Raw genomic sequence first — 22,266 nt, 5'->3', positions numbered from 1 at the left:
TTGAGAATCCAGCCCTCAGATACCAGGGTTATGGGCATTATATAGAACTTTTATTCTCTGTATAATTTTAAAGAGATTGCCATGGGTGCCCAAGGCTTGAGACAGAAGTCCTTTTAAAAACGTTTTAAAGCATCAATTTAAATACAGAACTCATACTAATGGGGGTAGGAGTGGTGTGTGATGCTGGGGTGAGATGGGATGAACCCAGAGTGTGTTTCTAAGCCCTGCTATGAGTCGATGCATAGTGGAATAAAGTCCCAATGGGATATTTGCTTTGCAGTTAGACAGTATGTTTATATTTCAGAAAAGATGTTAAATCACTTAGCTAGGGGGAAGGTATGCCTAACTCGGAAACATTCAGGTTCAAATCTTGAATGCCGGTACAGACTTTTTACATTCCTGTGTTTGGGGATTTATAAAAATATTACACAGTGCCAGTAGGCCAAAGGCTCAAGACAACCAGCACAGATTTTAAAACAGCCAGAATTAAGAAAACACCCAAAATCAGAGCTGTGGGAGTAAAGTCACGGAGCAAAGTGGCAGTGAATCTACAGCATTTTTTATTTTCACATTCAACATAATTCAGCTTTGTATTAATAGGAACAGAACATTTTAACAGTACTGTGTTTCTCCACCAAATAATCTTTCTAGTAAACTGGTATATACTGTTTAAGATATAGTTAATGCATTCAAATCTTTTCTCCTCCCATTCACAAATCCTTTTATTAAATGTTTGGAGCCCACATAAGCCACGGTTACTTAAGCAAGGGAAAAGATGGGTTTTCCTTTCTGTGCTTAACTAAACAAATCCCACCATCCTGTTTAGTAAGTATTATACCTTCATTCCTAAAGAGAAACTCAGATTTTCTACAAATGTTCAGTATTCAGTGACCCCTGCTGGCCACCAGAGTAGTAGCAGCCCAAGTATATCTCTGCAGAAAGAATATAAAAGTAGCAGTGAAAAAAAAATAATTAATTTAAAAGAAATACCTAAGGTAGAGGAGCCACTTTCACTAACTAAAATACAAGCAAGTACTAGCCAGGAAACATGGTAATTGCAGCTTATTCCCTTGGTGTGTTGGAACCAGAGACTTTGCTCCAACACGGATGAACTTGTCTTGGCACCATTGGGACATTCACATCCTCTACTTTGCGTGGTGGCTTGGTAAGAGGTTTGCAAAGAACACTGTAGTTGATTTTAAGAACAAGTCAGAGCATTTTCAACTGGAATGCACTCTGAATTCCAGTCTCATCTCCTGTTTTATCTTACTCACAATCAGAAACATTAAAGATAACCATGAAAAGTTTTTTTTTCTCACCTACATTTTTAGCATCCCCAAAAGCAATTATCTTTCTGTAACTTGTGTTACTTTGACAGCAGGAGCAACAAAAATATTCCCCTTGTCCCCCACCTTCCCAAAATGTATTAGACCTCAGAACAGCCAGTGGTGGGAACTCACAGGTTTCCTGCTCCCCACCCCATGTCACTTTTAATCATGATATTTCTTGAAGATTAAGTGAGGCCTACTAGTATGGAACACTTAACAGGCAAGTCTTGTTTCTCAGGTACATGTGGACGGCTTCCACTTTGTCTCTTTGCACCACAGCTTTGTTAATGATTTTGTAGCATGTTTCTATGTGCAGGTTCAAAGGTGCATGGCCCCGTATTGCACCTGAATGGCCCAGGCGCCCTGAGGCTCATTCTGTCTTCATGTTCTAGTGTGCCTGTTACGCTGACAGACCCCAGTTGGCGGCAGGTGGAATCAAACCTGGGACCTCTGAAGCTTAGTGCATGAGCCTCTACTGCATGAGCTAAAAGCTAAAAGGGCTCTTAGCTGAGGCTGTAGCAGACTCATCAATCTCTCGCTGGGCTAAGTGGCAGTAGAGAGGGGGAGAGCACCACACCCAGCAGGCCTGGGTTTCACCAGTGTGTTTCTGCTCACAGTTGGTCTGGCCCCCAATGTGTTTTGGTAATGGGCATTGTATAAAAACGTAAGATTAGATCATTCTTACGGCATTTCAATTGCACCCGCCAGTGAGGTTTCGAGGTACCAACCCTGGTAGTAAATCTTCCAATGTCTCTGATTTTGTGTTTTCATGACTCACGTTTCCATAGTGAACATGAATGGTCATCCAAAGGAAGGATGGTCTTGTGTAGGGTGTGTCCCGATATCTGCCGGCAGCGCCTTTTTTTTTTTTTTTGGCCCCCCTGGGGGGGCCTGCCCCAGTTTTTTTTTTCCCCCCCCCCCCCCCCCCCCATGTGTCCCGATTTTTTCTTTCCTCATCTGGTCACCCTAGTCTTGTGGGACTCGAGATGTCTGGGTTCAAGCCATGACTGCCACAGACTCCCAGGAGACCTGAGACAAGTCACCAAAGCCCAGATCCTCAAAGGTATTTGGGTACCTAACACCCTTTGATTTCAATGTGAAAATCTGGGCCTTCATCCCTGAGCTCCAGTCCCCCATGTGTAGAATGGGGCTAATACTCCCATCCTTGCCTTGTCCAGCTAGATAGTCCCTATTCCAAAGAGTTGACAATCTCTGACTATGTGCACATACAGTCCCAGCACAACAGGGCTGTGACCTGGTTGTAGCCTAAAGGTGCTGCAGTGATGCAAATAATAACAAACAGCAGCAGCAAAACTACTGGCGCAAACATGTTAAATAAAAAGTTCATATTAAGTCAGGTCTGGTCTAATCCTAGAATTCAGGGAGATCTGGACTCTCACCCTGAGATACAGAGTTTCAAACACGTTCTCCAGCCTCAGCATTCTTGCACAGCTGAAGTTTTTCACATTAGCTGTAGATCCCACCCCTGTCTGCACATCTCTCTCTCATATCAATGTCTCAGGTACTAATGCATCAGTTTAGTTCCCCTAGACAGATGGTCTGTGAACTAGTTCAGGAACACTGATATTTGAGGGCTGAGAAAAATGAAAGTGAACAGTATGTGCATTTATGTAAATCTGTTTAGTGAATGATCAACAAGAAGTGGATGAGATGAACTGTCAGTTACAAGTATCTAACTCTTGGGTTAACTAACAAAATGCATCTAATATAAATCAACCAGGCAGGTTTTCCTTTACATCCCCAGTCATATTTCTATTTATTTTAAACACAAGAAGTGAGTTAGGAGACATTTCATTCCAATTAGAGTAGGTTACATCTATTCAAGAAGCTGGCAATTTACCAATGATCTAATGAGAAAAGTTATGATGATGTAATTATGGTGATGAGAACCATATATTTAGCTTTTCCTGTTCAGTGCACTAGTCTAGTGTTAATCTTCTCTTATTTTAGAACACATTGATTTGTGTATTTTACATGTGCCATAGGCTCAGATGAAAATATAGATAAATTGCATCCTATAGATATTTGGTGCAAGGAATCATTTTCTTATCCTCCTCAAGGGACTGCTATTGTTCAGGACCAATTCTTGATTTAAAATAGTTCTTAAATTTTTATATTTGCAAGACAGAGTACAACACAACTCTCTCTCTCTCTCACACGCACACACACACACACTATAATCATGGGTTGTGCAAATCCTGCAGTGCTTTTGTTTGACTATAGCAAATTTTGCCAGCTGGCAAGGGGAGCAGCAAATTAACTAACAACATGTTTCCAAGGCTGTCATAATATCATTGATGATGTGGGTGTATAACCAGGAAGCAAACAAAGCTGAGCCATAGAGCTTTTGCTTCTCAAGTAAGAGGACAGGGAAACAATATTTGCTAACAAGAAAACACGAAGTGCTAAGGAAAGGAATGTTTGCAGTGTTATTGTAGCCATGTTAGTCCCAGGGTATCTGACAGAGAAAAGGCCAACTTCCTCCAGGACACAACCAACTTCCCCCAGAAACCCCAAAACATTAACAGCCTCCCTAAGAACACCATCCTTGCCACCAGCGATGTTACCTCCTTATACTGCAAAGTCCCTCACAATGACAGCATCACTGCCTGCCTCAAATATCTATAAGATAACGGACAATTTTCAGATATCCAACCCAAACATCACCAAACTCATCCATTTCATCCTCACCCATAACAATTTTACATTTCACAAGCACTTTGTCCAAACCATGGGAACAGCCCTGGGTACTAGGATGACTCCCCAATATGCCGGCTGCTTCCTGGGCCACCTTGAGGAAGAATTTATGGAAAAATATACCACGAAACCAATAATATGTGAGATCAATTGATATTTTTATCCACTGGACAGACAACATATCCTGCCTCATAGATTTCCACCACAACAACCACCACCCATCCATTAAACGCTCTTTAAAATGCTCCCGCATCAGCATCAACTTCCTATCAGCTTCAGCAACAGAACCCTACAGACAATTATAGACAAGAAACCCACAGAACACCACCCTTACTTTCACAGATCCAGTAACCACCCCAAACATACCAAGAAATCTGTTATCTACAGCCAGGCACTCAGATACCGCAGAATATACTCCAAGGAGAAAGTGTGGGATACACACAATAACCACCTTCACCAAATAAGGACACTCCATCAGAAAAGTAGATCACATCAGAGAACCTGCTTCAATGCAGAAAAAGAACCCCCACCCACCCCTAGTTGTCACCTACCACCCCAAACTGGAACCCATATGGAGTATCATTCAACCGTTATAACCCATACTTGATGGAGACCACATGCTGAAAGAAACCTTTCCTGAGCCTCCTCTTCTGGACCAAACAACTCCTCAACCTCTCCAAACTCATGGTCAGAAACAAATGCCTCAAGACCACACCACACCAACTCAAAGCAGCACCAGACTCTGCCAGAACAGATGCAAAATCTACAGACATCTCTCCACTGCTACGACGAATAAACCCCCTCCCCACAAACAACCTTTTCAAGATCCATGGCTCCTAAACATGCCTATCACAATATGTGGTGTAAAAGCCCCAATAACAACTATGTGGATGAAACGAGAGTCACTACGCTCTTGAATGAACTCACATAGAAAAATAGATAAAAATAACATATCGCCTCTGAGCAAACACTTGTCACAAAGTGATCACTCCATAACTGACCTCTCAGTCCTCATCCTCAAAGGAAACCTTCATGTTGTTGGTAGTCCATCGCTGACAATGACAACAGTATTGTCATAATTCTCATCTATGGCTACGTATAGACTCTGAAGTCTGAACCCTGATGCAGAGAGTCGGCTGCACTGACAGTCTGGCAAGTCCATATCCATGAAATCTGATGATGCAGCTCTGTGATGTCTTTCACGTGCAGCTTGGGAATGATCCTGCTCAAACCTGTTACATGCTGATCTCATCAGAGACTGCCAGTGAGTCCTGTTCTGAGACATTTGCTCGAGTTCTTTGAGATTGATGCCAGCCCACTGGCGATTGCTCTTCAGATTATCTTTGAAGTGTTTATATGGAAGACGCTTATTTCTTTTACCCTGATTCATCTCCCCATACGGGATCTGTTTTGGGAGACAGTGGTCTTCCATTCTGATGACATGTCCGGTCCATCTAAATTATACTCTCAGTAGCATTTCTTCAGTGCTGGTTGTGTTGCTCTCTCAAGGACCTTAATATTGGTCACTGTGTCCTGCCAGCAAATGCTCACTTTGAGCAGAGGGAGCGCATGTGAAATTGAGCTGTTTAAATGTAACGTCTATAAAGAGTCCACGTCTCATATCCATACAGGAGAGATGTTAGAACCACTGCACTGTGTATCTTCAATTTGGTGTAGAGAGTAATGTTGTGTTGGTTAAGGACTTTTGTTCAGAGCTGGCCCAGGGTCTGGATGGCTTTACTAATTCTGGAGGCAATTTCCTTATCAAGGGAATCGTCACTTGAGATGGTGCTGCCCAAATACTTGAACTGATCCATATTTTTCAGCTGTATGCCTTGGATGAAGATGGCTGGTGCTGGGGCATTGGAATGAGATGCTGGTTGGAACAAGACCTCTGTCTTCTCGAGAGCGATGGTGAGGCCAAAGAGCTGGGATGCTTTAGAAAACCTATCGATGATGACCTGAAGGTGGTCATGTCTATAGGCCATCAAGGCACAGTCATCTGCAAAAAGTGCCTCGATGAGAAGTCTCTCCAGTGACTTGGTCTTAGCATTGAGTCTTTGAAGATCAAAGAGGGAGCCATTGAGTCGGTAGCGGATGTATATCCCCTGATCCAATTCCCTTGTGGCATGGCTGAGGACACAGGCAAAGAACAAGTTGAACAGCACTGGAACAAGTATGCAGCCGTGCCTCACTTCATTGGAGAAAGGAAACCTGCACAACAGAAGTGTCAATTGCCCACTTCATTTTAAGTGGTTTCTTGCAATATGTGTTAACCCCTTATGGTTAACAACCTGTCCCACCACATATTAAACTAGCACACTCTAGTTCCCTTTCCCAGACCTGAAGAAGAGCTCTGTGAAGTTCAAAAGCTTGTCTTTTCTACCAACAGAAGTTGTTCCAATAAAAGATATTACCCGGCCCACCTGTCTTTCAAGGAAAGGAATGTCATTTTCAAGATCTCAGCCACTGTAAAATAAATAAATCAAACCCCTCTATTTTGGGGGCTTATTCTTAAGTAGTTAGGCCTTGTCTACACTGGCAAGTTTCTGCGCAGTAAAGCAGCTTTCTGCACTGTAACTCCCAAGGTGTACACACTGCCAAGCCGCTTAGTGTGCAGAAACTGCACAGTTATAGCACTGTAAAAAAAACAAAAACAAAACACCCCGACTAGAGGTGTACAGTTTTCTGCGCCAGGGGTACAGTGCCACGGTGCCAGTGTAGACACCCTGGTCGATGACAGACCTGCGATTGGCCTCCGGGAGGTGTCCCACAATTCCTGTTCTCACCTCTCTGGTCATCGGTTTGAACTCTACTGCCCTGCCTTCAGGTGACCAACCGTCATCCCCAGCCCTTAAATTCCTTGGGAATTTTGAAAGTCCCCTTCCTGTTTGCTTGGTGATGCGTGCAGTGGTCTCAGCGCATCTTTCCAGGTGGCCATGCCTGCTCCACGCACCAGGCAATCCCCTGCTTGGAGCAATGCCGAGCTGCTGGACCTCATCAGCATTTGGGGGAGAGCGGGCTGTCCAGTCCCAGCCGTAGGAATGATGATTCCTATGGACAGATTTCACGATGCATGACAGAAAGGGGCCATGACCGGGACACATGCAGTGCAGGGTAATAGTGAAGGAGCTGCAGAACGCCTACCACAAGGTGCGGGAGGCAAACCACCGCTCCAGTGCTGCACCACGAGCTGCCAGTTCTACAAAAAGAGTTGGACACGATACTCGGTGGCGACCCCACCTCCACTGCGAAGGCATCATGCACCTTTCCGAACCAGCCTGTATTAATGCCCACAGTGATCCTCAAGCGCCTTGAGAACCATTGAGAAATACACCTTCCAATTAATGTACTTGGGGGCTAGATGGTCTGGTGCCAGAATTGGAATATGCGTGCCCCCTATCTCCGCCCTCCCCCCGCAGTTAGGGAAGCCATTTGTTCAAAGCCATCCACAATGTCACGCAGGTTGCCCAGAGTCAGTCTTTTGGAGCAGGATGTGATTAATGGCCCTGCACTCTTCCGTCAACACAAATCCAACTGTCGACTTTCCCACTCAGAACTGGTTAGCGACTGATTGGTAGCAGTCTGGAGTAGCCAGCTTCCACAGTGCAATCGCCGCGCACTTCTCCAATGACAGGGCAGCTCTCAATCTCGTGTCCTTGCGCTGCAGGGCTGGAGCGAGCTCATCACACAGTCCCATGGATGTGGCTTTTCTCATCCAAAAGTTCTGCAGCCGCTGCTCGTCATCCCAGACATGCATCATGATGGGATCCCACCACTCAGTGCTTGTTTCCCAAGCCTAAAGCAGCGTTCCCCTGTGGTCAGCACCTCCATGAATGCAACAAGCAATCTCGTGTCGCAGCTACAACGTGTGGCGAGATCAATGTTGCACTGCTCTTGCCTTTGTAGTTTAAGGAATAACTCCACTGCCACTCGTGACATGTCGGTCAGAGCGAGCAGCATTCTGGTAAACAGCGTGGGATCCATTCCTGCAAACCGAAAAGGCAGAGCAGAGCGCGCAGTACTCAAACCATTGAAAGATGGTGCCAAATGCAGACAGACGCACAGGGATTGCTGGGATGCAAAGCAATGCATTACAGGGCATTGGGACAGGAAGCCCCGCGACCCCCTCCACCTTCCCACAAGTCTTAGCGGCAGAAGAGGAAGAACTGCTCTGTGGGATAGCTGCCCAGAGTGCACCACTCCGAATATCACCGCAAGTGTGAACACGCTATTGCACAGGCATCTGACAGTGTGAACACACAACAGCGGTTTCCCTTCAGTGCTCTCTGAGTGGCGCTGTAACTCTGCCAGTGTAGACATACCCTTATACCGTAAGACAGGTAGGTTACACGTCAAAACAGTGAGGAACAAACAGTTCTAGACAGACGGTACCTCACTGCAGACTTACTGCTGAGCAGCGTACCTAAGCCTAAGGAGCAGCAAAGGGCCTGTCCAAAAACTGACTAATAACAGTGTCATTGGTATTCTTCCCGCGCTATTGTTTCTCTGTGAGACGGACCTTTTTCCCATTCATGACACTGTGGACATCTTAACCAATCATTTTATATAGGAGGCATCCAGGGTTTCCAGATCTTCAATGTCACTGCTAGCCAGTAATATGGATACAGTTATCTAGGCCATTCCTTGATAAGGACGTCTGCACTGCTTCAGGGAGCTTTTCACACAAGAAGGTAGGAAATAGTTCTAACCTCAGCATTTCCACGCAAGAGAATAGTCACATACCAAAGACCGAGGTCCAGAGATTAAAGACTAGATATTAAATCCTTGAACACCAATAAGCAATTGCCTGAAAAACAATGTTAACATTATGTGACCTTTAAATGTATCCCTGGAACTCAGCATTCATATCACATCCATCTCAGTGGAGGCCATCAGCCATGCAAATAAAGATGTTTATGAAAGTAACCAACATGGCTATTTTATTTTTAATGCTCAATTACTCCTGGCCTAGCAATTATGATTTAGTGATACATAGAAATGTCAACCACTCCAACCACAAATCAGCCACAGGTTCCTCCATTCCATCGGTAACTTTGTAAAGCATCCCACAAATAAAACAAAACCAGCTGTGCTTGTGGGAGGCACAGAGGTGCTGTTACACTGGCAGGTTTGTTTATTTCCTGAACTGGAAGCAGAAGAAAGGACAAGATGACTTTACTGTGGCTACAGGAAACCTTACCTGTAAAATAAGAGCCCTATGCCCCACATTGTGGCGCACACACAATGCTTAGCCCTCCTTCCACTGGAGAGTGTCGCACAGAACGCACCAGCAAGGGCCCCACAAACCACAACTCCTGGGCAGCCCCTGCAACAATGAGAGAGGGACTGGGTCTTAGGATTTTCTGCGGTGTGTAGCGTACAGATCCCCATAGCCCCCCCAGCACAGGTATAAATAGCAGTGCAGCCAATGAGGCATGTTGGAGGTGAGTAACAACATGCCTGAAGGGGGTGTGTGTGAGTGAGACACAGAGAGAGTACACACCCCACACCCACACCCCCTACTTGGCAGTGCAGTGTCAGTGCAGCGAAAGGCTCCGGCAGAAGGGAACTGCTGAAGCTTTCCCGCACCATCTCCCTGCCGCCAGAACCTTTCACTGACGCACAGCTCCGCACTGCCGCGTGGGCACAGCCTGATTTTCATTGCAGCATGTAACTGTACCTACTCTACAAAAGTGGCGTGGCGTGCAGGCATTGCCTTAGAGAGGCAACAAGTGTTGGGACTAGGAAAAGTGGTCCAGGTTAGTTAAGTTGTAGCTAACATCAGCCTAAGCACGTCTCAGCTTCTAGTCTGGGTACAGGGTAACTCCCTCTCTCCAGCTGGAGATAGTCAAAGTCACCCCCAGGGGTGAGTGATCTGAGCAGGTCTCAGCTGGGCCAGGGCAGGGGCCACATTAGATGGGGGAGAAGATTTTTCTTTGACTTGGTTGGGGTTATCACGGCCCTTTTGCGGAGGTGTTTTACCTGCTTAGGGGGAGGTTGGTAGTTACATGGAGATCCCCTTGGCAGCCCGTGCTGGAGGCCCCCACGTTGGTGCCCTGCTAAAGCCCCATGGTGGCTGAGATGAGGGTAGAGTGGCACTGCTGTGAGCTGCGGATGTGGATGCCTGTGATGGTTTGGATCCCTTGGCCGCTGGGGTGATGGCCATGGGCATGGAGAGATAAGGAGGTTATAATATGGTGAAGCACCTTGACTTATGCTTCTGCCTTGCATCTCCAGTTCCCGTTTTTCTCTGCGTGTCAGTGAAGGAGGATCCCGGGTGTCAGTTTGTGCTGACTGCCAAGAAAGTATCAGTGATTTGGTAGGAGACAAAGCTCCTGCCTCGCATGTCTCAAAGGCTTGGCTAGGCGATACTGCGGGACTTGCTTTGGCACAGGTGGTACCAGACTGGTCCTTGATACAGATGAACCAAAGGGAGACTGGGGAAGAGGCAGTGTGGCCAGGCAGTTTGCTGGTCAATATACCAGCTGTAATGCATCAGAAGAGGGTGGTATGTGAGTCTCTAGTGGTGTTCACGGTGTTGTGTGTTCCAGAAGCTGCCAAAAGGGCACCACTGCAGCAGAGTGTCTGTAGCCGGTCCTTGCAGGTTTGTGTCTAGCAAGTAAACATGGTTATTATATTTCAGATCCAATTGTGCCCATATGGGGAGTTTCTTCATATTGTTTTGGCTGAAGGGGAGCAGAGAGTGAAGAGGGCTTCAAGGGACTGTGTCAGATCGGAAAATGGCATCGGGGTTGTAGCAGTGGGGCTGACTGTGGAGAGGGGACGCAAAGCTTTGTTAGGAAGAGGGCAGAAATCTCAGTTTGTAGAGGCGGAAGTTAATGTGATACCTGGATTTTCTCCAGAGACATTCAGCAGCACAGCATGGCAGGGAGGAATGGCACACAGGGTAGCAGCCAGTCCTTGGGGTTTGTGGAACAAACAGTGGCTGCAGTGGTGGCAAAAGGGGTAAATGAGTTGGTGAAGAGCATGGAGCTAAGGGTCTTGGCTACTTAGCCATTTCTACTGCTCTCATTACGAGGGTCATGTGCACTGTTACTGGGCACATGTTTGTCTGACAGCTGTGGACACTATCAGTCATTTTCCTCAGCATCTTTCATAACATGCACCTGCACATACAAGAGCCATGATGCTAAATTCATGGATGTCATGGTGAGGATGGAGTCAGATTTTATAAACTGGCAGAGTGTGGCATTAAAAACAGACTCAAGGAGGATGCACAAGACCACACGATTGCCAGGGTGACTTACTTAATGCAGAGCAATGAGTCCTTCCCAAGAGACAGCCCAAACCTTGATCTTTGTAGCACCTGCCACCCGAGGAGCTCAACACATTTTACAAACTAGTTCTCTCCACATTTCCCAGCTTTAACAACAGCACCAGCTAGGATTCCTAGGTATCTAGAACGGACAAATTCCAGGCCTAAACGGGCCACTACACAGGACAGCTGTGAAGCTCTTATGGTTACAAGCTTCTTAAAGGTTACAAAGCTATTTTATCCTTCTTGACAAACATAACCATCATTTTCCAATATTTAAAGTGAAACTCTTATTTACTCCAACTCTTTTAGCAGAGGTCGAGATGTTACAATGTGTCTGTCAAGCATGGTTAGAAATAAAGTAAGAACCAGGCTGTAAGACCGCATTGTTCAATAGTTCTGGGATTTAAAGGGATGCGACGCAAAGCGAAGGAAACTCATGTTCATCAGGGCCCCCCAAATAACTATCTGCCTACCCAGCGCACTGTGCACTTCCTGACACGCGTGGTGCCAGGCCAGCCCACTGGGGGTCACAAGTTCAGCTGCTACAACCACAAAGGTTTCAAGTGACAGGAACAATATTAATTCTTCTCTTCCGCTGGTGGATGCAGGCAGTTAACAGCAGTGCCCAGAGATGTTAAAACCTGCAAATCTACCAGCAACCTAGACAGCAGAAACTGCACACAAGGTAACATTTTATACTGGTATTACCCACAGCTTCAGAAGCAGCCGGAGTCAGGAACAAGGCTTGCAAATAATCAACAGCTAATTTGTCGGTAGAATTTCACCTCTGTTTGCAAATGTAACATTGTTCCCAATTTGTTGTTCACTAATTTTTTTTTTTTTTTTTTTTTTTTAAGAAGAATTCTTGGTCACGAGCAGTTAACTGCAAGGATTGAACAATTCAATCTTGAGCTGTTTTGACGGGACACACACCTACAATGTGACCTGATTGTACAGAACTCAGTGTCTGGTGCAAACCTCACAATTATGAAACCAATTTTGTTTACCATGAACGGTCACTTACAATTCACTGTTTCCTGTCACCAAACTCACTTGTTGAAATCATTGTGGAAATGGAACATTGATGGGGATGATCACAACTGAAGTTAACTCAATTCAAACAAACCTGTTCATTGTAAAAAAATCAGGCCTAGTGGAAAGGGGCTAGAATTCTAATTCCAGTTTGATGGAGGAGGAAAAAAATCCTTCCCCAACACCTTATGAAGCAAAGATTTTGCTTTGTAGATTTTCACCCTTTTACACAACACTCAAATCTTTCTATTTCCACAGCTTCTATGGAAACCCAATACAAAATCCTTTGCTTCTAGCTGATACTGAGGTGAGTGTTTCACATGGATTGCCTAAAATTTGATTCTTGCTGGCATAATTGTCTCTCACTGGGTGACTACCAACAGTTACGTTACTGGAGGAATCTCTTTCAACATATCTAACTGTAGCAGATTCTCTACCAGGCTGGGAAGCACAAATGGCCCTCTCAGTTTACAGAGAATAACCCCATTCATGCCTCTCCTAAACTCACTCACTTTCTGTTACAGAACTAGCAGCAAACTGAAATTCTAGACATCAGCCTAAAATAAGCAATTGGTTCCAGAAAATCTGGAATGTATTTAATGGAAAAATTGACATCTTTAAAAGACAACCTTGTAGTGTGACCTTGAAAACTGTCAACCTTTTGGACTATGCTGAGAAAGTCTAGAAGCAAAGAAACCAACTTCACTTACCTCATTCTGGCCAGTTCAGAACTCCCTCTCTGGCATTCCAGCATTTTCTCATGGGAAGGAGGACTGTAAGGACCGCCTTGCCTACATCTGCATCCTCTCCAGCCTGCACAGAGAGTAATGTCTGGGGAAAGCATGGATGGAGGACCACGCTACTGCTCTGCCGGTGTCCATAACAGGGACATGGGTCACAAATGCTGCGGAGGTGAATTGCACTCTGGTGGAGCATGTCATGAGTCTGTCAAGCTGTGTTACCCCGGGGCAGCGTAAGGCATGGCAATGCAGATCATGATCCATTTTGAGAGGCTGAGTGGTGACTGAATGAGCCCTTGTACGTTCGGTGTATAGGGTAAACAGCGGGGACAAAACTCGAAAGGCCTTAGTCCTACTGAGGTAAAAAGCGAATGTCTCAGCCGAGGTTGAGGGGTGGAGTTTTCACTCATCCCTATGTAAAAGCAGTTGCGGGAAGACCACTGGCAGGTAAATAGATTCGGATGGAAGTTAGAAACCACTTTCAGAAGGAACTTGGAGATGTGATCTCAGCTGCACCTGAACCTGGTTGAAAACCACGTATCGTGATGGAGGAAAGACTGCTTTTGCTGCCAGGGGTAACATGTATGAGCCAATGGGAAAGTGCCAGGATTCAGGACTGGCCATGCAGAACTGCTCAGAATAAAGGTCAAGTCTCTTGGTGGTTGTGTCCTCAGGGGTAGCCTTAGCTCTGCCCTGTCTACTCTTCTCATTCACTAACTACCCAGGTGTCAGGTGTAAACCAACTTCCCAAGCCCCTGAGATGGAACCTGATCGTTTTTGTTCCATTCTCTTAGCAACCAGTGAAATGGAGGAAAGACTTGCCAGATGGTTTTGGCTGGCTGCGTAATGGTCTCATTCTCAGGCAGCGTCACCACCCCGACATGGTGGGATGGAGAACGTCAATAAGTTTGGGGATATTCGCTTCCACTTGCTCCATTCGCATAGCCAGGGAGGCTGCTCTTCGCCTGTGGAACTCCAGGTACACTGTACAGTCATCTGGTGCGGAGGAGGAGGTGGCAAGGAGGAGGATGGCTGCAGTGGAGGCAAGGTAGAAATCTCCCTAAGCTGCTCTTGTAGTACGAGGATGGGTTGTGGCTTCAGGACAGGCTGAGTAAGTTCTGGGCTTGAGGGCTCAAAGGTTAATTGGCGCCTGCAGAAGAAGGCTCCCTGGCAGAAGAATGACTTGTGTGAGGAAGTGCTGAAGTAGATCTGGATGCTGGCGGTATCCCGCAAGACATCCAACAGGTCTATTGGGGGTGCTTTGGTAGCAGGCCTCAGGCATGTCTGGCCCCAGCATCCCAGGCTCTAGCGGACACCCTCTTGGAACCAGGCCAAGTGTGGGAACAGGAATGGGAGGAAGTGCTAGACTCCTCGTACAGGGCTTCCCGAGAGTCTGAGGAGGAGTCAGTGATGCGGAAGTGGGAGACTCAATCTGGATCTGTGCAAAGGATGCAGTGCCGGAGGAGGCAGAGAGGGTTTCCTAGCTGCTGGCAGAGGCAGCATGGATGAACCAGTACCAGCTCAAAGACCAGGCAGGAACGGGTACCAGGGCTGAGCAGGGGTATTTGTATGTGAGTTGTGCACTCCAGAGCTGAGAGCTCTGGCTGCTGTACCAACCCCGTACAAGGGCGCTGCGTCTCCAGCCAGGGGGAGCATGGTACGGACAGGCACAGCAAGTCTCTGGCCCCGCAGAGGCCCATAGTGTGGTTGGGACTGACATGGGCTGTTGACCTGCAGAAATTCAGGACAACTGCTCTGTTGCAGCCAACTAAGTAGCTTGTCTTGACGGTTCCTGCGAGGGCATCGATATTGATAGCTCGGGGCTGTCTGGATGAGCCGGTGCCAGGAGTAGTGAGCTTAAGGGCATGCTCTGCCATCAGACCAGACTGGCCTTCTGTGGAGGAGTCCCAGACTCTGGACTTCAAGGAACTGGAGACCAATTTTTTCTTGTGTTTCTGAGGTGGGCACAGTTCAGAAGGCCTAGAGTCCTGGTCCTGGTGATGGAGATCTCTGCTCTGCTGGGAAGGCTGAGGGAGCCCTTTGGGGAGGCATCGCTGAGGAACTGCCCTTCAATGGCCAAGGGATTCGAACGCCAGCCTCTGGGCTGCCTCTGGGCTGCCTCCAGGCACCTCCCACAGCTCCTTTGTCCTGGTCTCGAAGCAACAACAAATGGAAAATTTACCCCCAAAGTGACCCTCACCCAAGCACCCGAGACAGGGCAAATGAGGATCACCGGGTGTTCCAGACAAAAACCAGATGCCTGGTCACCATCAGCAAGGGCTGTGGTTGCCCAAGGATGATTACGAACGAGAAGGGAAGTGGCATGTGCAGTCGGGAACGAGAGGAGCCCAGGGATCCATGAGACACTCTGCTAAGGTACTGCTGAAAGGCTGGGGACAGCCTGGCCCTAGAACATGCTACCACATTACTGTTAACCAGTGGGAGGTCCAGGCCTAGAACTGCAAGTGCATTTCTGGCCATCCTATCCCAGCAAGGAGAGAACAGAAACTGGGGGGCTTCAGAGAATGGCAACAAGACTCTTCAGATGCCGGAGGGAGAGTCGTATGGAGAGAGATTAAAAGAAAGGCCCTGTTTAGCTTCGAGCCAAGGTTCATAACTGGGGCCATGCTGGAGGCACAGAGAATGACGTCTGCACTGGTGCAGAGAAGGGACCGGAGAGGCCGTTAGCCGAAGCAGAATGAGGACAACGAGAGCAGTGGCCATGGCATGCTCAGATGTTGGTATAAAACATTACTGGCCTGATTTGTTGCTGCTACTTCTCCCCAGCTTCAGAGACAACCTTCAACTCCAGCGCTAAGCCGGGCCCCTAGGCGCCTCGTTACCAAACGGAGACCTTCGTAGCAAGTTGCCTGCAAAGTCAGGAGTCTCAGCTTTACGGAGGAATCTTCTGTGAAAAACAGTGACCCAGACCTCCCTTGGGGCAGCAACCCCTCTGCTTCCTTTGCTGCTCCTCGGCCAGCTCCTCTCCAGCACGAGGGCAGGCGCAGCAGCTTATGAAACAGGAAAATCTTTCAAAATAGAAAGCTCCAACTCAGGCAGCACAGAACCTCAGCCCCACCTTTCAGTTCCCTCCTTGCTGTGCGCCAGACTGGTGACCTCCATTCCCACAGCTGCACACACATGCCAGGCTACTCCCTGCAGGTACCTTCCCCGGGTCATTCCCTCTGCTGCCAGGCCTTCTGCATAGCAGGAGAGCAGCATTTCCCTTACCTCTGACAAACTGCAGTCAGTCTCGCTCACCCACACAAAGCCTCACTCACTTCTGCCACGCATGCTCATCACACGTGTCATGGGCTTGTCGTGTGCCGTCACAACGAGACATTAATGGGGTGCAACGTTCTCTCCATTTCACATTGCTGGTATTGGGCACTGGAGCTCACCATCAGCTCTCTAGTGTCGACGGACTGTGCACTTTATGGCTAGTTATTCCTTCCATATTGTAACCACTCCCTCAGCTGAACACATTCTTATCAATGTTTTTATTTTGCCCTGTGGCTCCAGACAGCGCACACTGGTGGGGGTAACGCCTGAAACAACAGGAACCCGCTCAATGCTGCCTTGTTGCAAAATTTATGATGCGCCCATTGCTGCTACCATCAGTGGAGATGCACCAGGGAAGTCAGCGTAGACAGGCCTTGTAGTGCCGGCACTTCTCTGCTTTGGTGCAGCAAGTGGCATGTAGTCCTATGTTCGGCTCTATGGGACTAACCCAAATTGTTCAGCCTGTTCTTTGCTTAGCACATTTTATCTGTTGTAAAATCTAGGTTCACCTATGAATCATAGACACATAAAAACAAAGGTCACCATAACTATGACAAAAGGCAGCAGCTTACTCAACATGCAGGAAAGTTCCCGGAAAGGACAGGAGAGAACCTTGCAATCTCCCATGCCACTAGGAACTCACTTTGTCCTCTGCGCAGGGCCCACCCAACACCCTTTCCTTTACAAAGCTGGAGGCTGCATTCAGAAGCAGAGAGAGAGATTGTCATGGGGCACCCATGGAGGTAGCTGTTAAGACAAGCATTTCCTGTTAAGGCAGCTTATTATAAACTCCTGCTCTCTTCATGAAATGAGTTGTAATATAAACCTCATTGATAATGCTAGATACGATTAGAGTTTTAATTAAAAGCACCAGTACATAAAGGTATTAAATCACCTCTGGGCCACAGATGGGAGGCTGGCTAACATTTCCTACAGTCTCAAGTAGGGTTACCATATTTAAGGTTTTAAAAGAGAGCCCTGCCCCAACTCCACCCCTTCCCCCAAAGTCCCCACCCCCTCCCCTGAGTGCCCCGCATTCCCCCTCCTCCCTCCCAGCCACGCGAAACAGCTGCCCGAGCGCTACCGGCTTCATGGTTTGCCTGGCAGTCCCCAGACCTCCAGACCCGCTGCGCCCCCGGCTGGGCACTTCCCCTCCCGGGCTCTGGCAGTGCTGGGGAAGCGCGTGGCCTGGGGCGCATGGTCTGGAGGCTGCCCGGCAAACCATGAAGCCGGTAGCACTCGGGCAACTCCGCTCTTCAGCTGCGCAGAGCTGAGGTGTCTGGGGGGAGCAGCAGCAGCTGCCGCCGTAGCGGGGAATCCGCCTGCAGCTCGCAGCCTGCGGGAGCCGCTCAGGTAAGCGGGGGACTGGGGCAGGGATGCCGGCACTTTCCCGGAGATGTCCGGCTTTTTGGCAATCCCCCCCCGGACAGGGATTAGAGGCCCAAAAAGCCAGACATGTCTGGGAAAATCCGGACGTATGGTAACCCTATCTCAAGAGGCTGTAGAACGTTGATGGTGAAGGATAGCAAACAGGCCAGTAATAACTTCTACAATTGCCACAGAAGATCTCCTTAGCCCCTCGTTCGCCCCTGCTAAGCACTAGCTTATTCATGCTGAAGCATTACTGACAGCAGCGCTAGCTTGCTGGACCTAATGGCTGTTTGCTCAAACAGCTTGTGAACATTATCTTGCTGGGGGTCGTTTTCTCCTGATGGTTTATTAAGTGCTAAGTGGTTTCCTTACTTGTTTTGAATTTGGCAACCTGTTTTTCACACCCCAGTCCCTCCCCACAGGTTCCCAGCCTCCAGGGCCCCATGTCCCATACCAGGGCTGAGAACAGAAAGAGAAAGAAATAGTTTACATCTGGCTGCTTTGCAAGCTCATGTTAAAAATAAGATCTCGGCCAGTTTCCTCCTGTGCACTTGATTACACTGAGGGATGGCCTGGGCCGACGCTGACTCCGGCTCAGAGGGACGGAGCCTGCAGTTCTTTGATCAAGAACCTTAACCCTTTACACACTGAACCAGCTCGCTGGCATGGAGTCTGGATTTCAATTATTACATTTTCAAATCATCCTCCTCAAAAATAAATGCATCCAGTACAACGCTGCCCTCTGAGAGCCAGCTGGATACTAGCAGCTACCTCAGGGGTTCCCAAACACCTGCCAGCGTGGGCCACATCTGAATGGAGACCTTGCCCCTTGGATAGGGTTACCAGACACCCAGGTTTTCCTGGACAAAGCCAATTTGTTTTGAGCATCCGGACACTGTCCATGGGGATTTTTCAAACACCAGGCAATGTCTAGGGGTTTTGAGGAGCAGGGGCTGCAGCTCAGAAAGAGCCCTGATTGGTCCCTTCCCTGCACTCGCAGCTGATTGGGCCATTCCCCTGCAGACAGTTGCCAGATCCCGCCCATCCAGCTCCTGACTCCCAGCTCTGGGGAAGGGGTCGCACCTGGAGGTGCTGATTGACAGCTGTCGCTGCATCCGGACCTTGCACCAGCCGCCATGACAGGGACCGACACTGAGTGCCCCCCCCCCCCGCAGGTACCTTTTCCCCCCACCGCATCCTCCTCTTGGAACCCTGTTACCCATGGACACCTTTCCTCCTGGTGGCCACTGCCTACATCCCTGTGGCACCTGCAGCACTTCAAGATGGAAGAGTAACACTGGGAAAGTATTGACGCCTTTTCAGTTTCTATCAGTGCAGTTCAGCATCTGGAGAAAATGAGGGGTCCTGGAAGGCGGCCACCCCACATGGCCTGACAGTGCTCTGTGGACCCATCAAGTGCTCTGCAGATCACAGGAGCAAGCATGGGTGACTCTTTCCCTGAGGAGATTGAGATTCCCCTGCCCCCTTCAGAACAGAATGCAAACCTCTTTTGGTCAGAGAGAGAGAGAGTGTGTGTGTGTGTGTGTGTGTGAAGAAAAAGGGAAAAGTGATCTTGTAAACTAGGTAAGCTATTGCTCCCACAGGGTGAGGAGGGAGGGGTGCTGTTTCTATTTTTAGACATGTGAAAAGTGCGTATGTAACCCACATACCTACTGGCTGTGGTGCTGTCCCATCTAGTGGCACCGAGGCCACTTAGAGAGTGAGAAAACGAGTCTGCTCTGCGGCCTTGGCTAAGAGCCAGGTGGCTTTTAGCTCCTGCGGTAGCCCAGGGGTCGGCAACGTTCGGCACGCGGCTCGCCAGGTAAGCACCCTAGTGGGCCGGGCCAGTTTATTTACCTGCTGACGCAGCAGGTTCAGCCGATCGCGGCCCCCACTCGCCGCGGTTCGCTGTCCCGGGCCAATGGGGGCAGCGGGAAGCCGCGGCCAGCACATCCCTTGGGTGCTTACCCTGGCGAGCCGCGTGCCGAACGTTGCCGACCCTTGCGGTAGAGGCTCATGCACTAAGCTCCAGCGGTCCCTGGTTCGATCCTGCCTGCCGACAACCGGGCTTTGTCGGTGTTACACTCAGATACTGTGTTGCTAGGATAGTCTATACACACACATCATTGCGAGAGAGAAGTGTGGTGACTGGAAAACTGGAGAAATAGTGACATCACAAGAATCAAGAGCCCCATCCGTGGTGCCGCAGAACCTGCTAAGGCTGCTGCTAGCCTGAGTGTCTGACAGACCCAGAGCAACACTGCACCACAGGTCCCCGTGTTGCTTCTCCAGGGGAAGCTAAACTAGTGCTAATAATATTGGGAAATTTGTGCCGAGGTTCAGCAGTGTTGCGATGGCTTTACAGAATGAGCACCCACCAGGGATACCCCAGAAAAACCAGAGGGGACTCAGACTTTGTTTGTAAGAAATGCTAAAGTAAAAAAAAAAACCGCAAACTTTTTTGAAAAGCAGAAAAAATAGGGGAACATGCAATTTAAAAATATTCTTTGCAGTTCCCTTTTAGAAACACACATTTGTGCAGTTAAGTCATATACTTAAAAGGTTGCTGCTAAAATATCATTCACAGCAGTCCATTGCAGTGAATAAATATTAGGTTTACATATTCATTATAACAAAACTATGTATCACTCCCATTACTTCATGTAGGCTTGCCATCTGGAAACTAAACATGCGGCGTGTAGTAAAAAGAAGAGAATCCAATTTTGCATTTACCAAAATGAACCATACAAGTTACAATTTATAGCAGAGATTATGCATTCTTAGCAGGCCAAAATCTCTCCACAGAGAGTAAGATTCACACCAGTGCTGCAAGCGGAACCTGCAGAACTGCATGGAATTCTCTACTGCTGTAGACGCATTTATAGAAAAAACTTCCGGCGGCAAAGACTATTCACACGTTATGGACCCAACCCCACCAATGCTCGTGCATGCAAGTGGTCCCATTTACTTTAATGGAACTATCCATGCACACGTTTATTTTTATGCAAGTCTTGCAGGAACGGCCTTTAAGACATGCAAGAAAAAGGAATATTACTTAGAGACACAGCTCTAGAGACAAACAATGCAAGCTGACGCATTCATCCCAATAATTCTCACTGTCATAAGAAAACCTCAGGACTGTGCACCTGAATGAGACAATGGTGTTGATGTTTGACACACCCAGGAACCTCCTGATACCAACTGGCTGAGAGCACATGGGATGCATAGAGCTTTACAGGGATCCTCTGGGTCAGTTACGTGCATAATAATTCATTAAAGGGTGGCCTGCGAGGTCTCTACTGACTAACTCACTGGTCATCATAACCAGGGCAATGTATGTAAAGATAATGAGCTAGAGACTTATACTGGAAATTCGGTTTCTATGGTCTGAATTAAAGCTAGTCACCAGGTGACTAACATGTTCCTTTCAGTCAGGTCAGACACACTCCTCTATCTGTCGGGTTACATGCAAATTGAGTATTGTATACTGCACAATGGATTCCTATCTGCATACTAAGCCACCAGCTAATCAAGATTAAGAAATGAACAACCCCTTCCCAAGACCCCACCTCCCGCTCACTCCATCCGCCCCCCACTCCCATCGCTTGCTGTCCCCAACCCTCGCTCACATGCTCATTTTCACTGCAAGGCCCAAACAGGCATATTTATTGTTTTGACAGATGTATTATGCTAAGTTCAGTTTTTATTTGTTACAGGACGCTAGAGCTGGCAGCAAAATAGTCAAAAAGGGTAATTTAAAAAAAATGAAATTTCACAGAGGTATTCATGATTCTTTCCCTTCCCTCTTCCCATTTTTCTTAATCAGCTCCATGTTTTTTGTTCAGTAAAGTTATTGTAATTTTATATGTGGAATTAGGACCACACATTATCACAGCTGCAATGGGTCCATTAAAGGCCACTCCTGAAGCCCAAATACAAATCCACAGAGCACAACCACAGAAATGCACCTGTCCAGATACCTCTGAAACCTGTATAAATAAATCTGTAGAAACGGACTCCCACATCTACATTCAGATACACACGTGTATTCATGTGCACATCTAGCATGCACTAACACACATACTTCCAAATTATTTATTATTACAGTTGTTTAGTGCCTAGAGACTCCAACTAAGATCAGGGCTGCAGGGTGGTAGGTGCTGGACATGCACAAAAAGAGTCTGCAGCAAAGTTTATATTGTAGCTAGACAAAGGTGGGGAGAAATGTATGACACATTGGCTCTTTCACAATTACTAGTCAACAACATTAACTTTTTACTAAATAATACATTTCTTTTAGAGTTCCCTTCTCTTTTAAAAGCTTGTTATGAAACAAAGACATATGTTATGTCGTCAATTTTGTGCACAAGCCAGCAAGAGGAAAGACTTAGGCTGCAAATTTTATTCACATGTGGCAATACATGCACTTTCCTATACAAAAACAGGCTCTTACACACATACAATGCATGCATGCACACACTTCCCTACAGACACACCCAGCCATGAAGGGAGG

Source organism: Trachemys scripta, chromosome 15, assembly GCF_013100865.1.
Source record: "Trachemys scripta elegans isolate TJP31775 chromosome 15, CAS_Tse_1.0, whole genome shotgun sequence".
NCBI lineage: Eukaryota > Metazoa > Chordata > Testudines > Emydidae > Trachemys > Trachemys scripta.
This window is presented reverse-complemented; position numbering follows the sequence as displayed.